The following is a 2376-nucleotide window of genomic DNA, read 5'->3' as shown; positions in this document are numbered from 1 at the left end:
ACACACACTTTGAGTCCTCCTTAAAGAAAAAAATACAAAAAGTTTATCACGACAATGTCAGGTATAAAATGAAAATATGAGGGCGCCTGGGTGGCTCATCGGGTTAAAGCCTCTGCCTTCTGCTCAGGTCACGATTTCAGGGTCCTGGGATCAAGCCCCCCATCGGGCTCTCTGCTCATTGGGGAGCCTGCTTCCCCCTCTCTCTGCCTGCCTCTCTGCCTACTTGTGATCTCTGTCAAATAAATAAATAAAATCTTTAAAAAAATGAAATGAAATGAAATGTGTTTAGAATGAGAAGCAAAATCACAACTTTCAAAATTAAAAAAAAAAACTTACAAGTAACACAAACTTCTACCTACACATACCTCAATAATACCTTTCCTGTACATTTTGATCTGCCTTCTCTTTATTATGATGAGGATTTCATCAACTTGGTAATATTGCAACAAAGAAAACTGAAAATTTTAATCTTTTTTTAGCTGCTTGAATGCTGCGATCACTGCATTATTAACATGCCAAACTTCTATTTAAATGGGAATAGACTGAAATAGAATTTATTTCTGATAGGAGACTATTTGTTTTGACCAGGGGGTCAATGCAAACTGAACCCTCTGCTTACAATTTTATATGTCTGTTAGCTGGAAAAATTTCCCACAGACTAGCCTTGGCTTTGTATACTCCAAATTCCTTCTTTTCCCTTCACTACCCACATACTTCTGGTGGCTAGGGTCCATAGGCCACATCTGTATAACAGTATAGCCCATGGTCTTGCAACTTTGTGTCCTAATACTTGAGTTGTCACAGAAGACACTGAAGTTCTGGAGGCCATTCCTACATGATGGGTCTCACAGTAACCGTCCACGGAAGGGACTGGGTTTGGTGAGCTATATGTAAACGTTTCCTAAACTCAACACCTTCTTAGCTAGATTTAAATTACTCCAAATCACCCAACAGGAAGGGAAATGTGATGAAGGAAAAGTCTGAGTGGGAAGAGAGATCTTATGCAACAGTGGGTTAAAGATCTCACTTTGGAACAGTTTACAAAAGCATAGGACCATGTGAACACATTGCTATCTACATGTTCTAGCAAAGCTTAAGTTTGTTGAAGGGTCCCTTCTGCAACTGCACTTGTCCCTGAGTTCCAGTGGTCACCTCTTCCCCTTGCTCCTTTATCCAGGTGTCCTGGACCGTACCCTTAAACAGGTCAAATATTTCCTGCCAGATCCATACTAGTGTACACCCCCAGCCCTGCCAGCAATGATAATGACGAAGCCAACGTTTATCATCTCCCCAGTGTCTCGGTCACTGTGCAGAGAACTTAGCGCATATTGACCTGTTTGTCTTTACACCAACCCAAGAAAGTGCTATAAGTATTGTCGTGGCTTGAGCTCTAGCCTCTCACTCTAGTTCTGTGACCTGGAGCCCTAGACAGTTGAAACAGCTTCACCAAGATCCTTGCAGGCAAAATTAGGATAATCTAAGTTTGTACAGTATTCGATGGGGACAAGTATATGGAGCACGTGTCATAGTTATGAGAGATAGGAAAGGAAATAGATCTAGTACAGAAGGTTGAGGAACAGCAGCTGAAGTAGTGAAAGGCAGCCCAGGACAGAAACAGCTTCATGGACAATGAGTGTGGGAGCTGTGGGGCATGCCTCCGAGAGAACACAGTTTGTGTCTCTCACTATAGTGGACAGATGCCAATTTTCATTCATTCATTCATTATTCATGCATTCGGAACTACTTATTGAGTGTCTACTACATGTCACACATTGGTAAGCCTTGGGGATCCACTGGTGAAAGAGACAGGAAAAGTTCATATGCTCGTGGAATCTAACATCCTGTTGGTGAAGATGGCAATGAACCATTTACTTGTTTATTTCATTTGTCCTTACAGCAGATCTTCCACCTAAAATGAGAACAGGGTAATGTTTGCAGAGTGACCTGGAAGGAGAGGGTGAATTATTTTACATGTAGTATTCAGAAGGGCCTCTCTGAGGAGGTGCATGTAAGCAGAGATCTCCAAAAAGTGGGGGAAAGGAGGCACCCAAATGCCAAAGGGCAGGACTTCCAACACTGGTTCCTTTGCCTCTTGTTGGATCTCCCCACATAATGAATAAATTATGGGGAGGGTCATCTGTAACTCCTTTTATCCTTCTCCCTGCAACTACTCTTTGATGTACTGTTTATAAAGCACATTTTTCCCCCATTGGTACCTATCTTCAAAAGAAAGATATCTGCACAGGATCCAAGAAACCTAGGCATGGTCGGATCCTATCAGTAGCTAGATACACAGAGAGAATTACCCCACCCCTGCTCTCCACCAGCCCATCTGTAGCATGAGGGGCTGGATGAGTATGTCTCTAAGGTCTCCAA

The sequence above is a fragment of the Martes martes genome (genome assembly GCF_963455335.1).
Source record: "Martes martes genome assembly, chromosome: 2".
NCBI lineage: Eukaryota > Metazoa > Chordata > Mammalia > Carnivora > Mustelidae > Martes > Martes martes.
Note: the sequence above shows the minus strand (reverse complement) of the source record.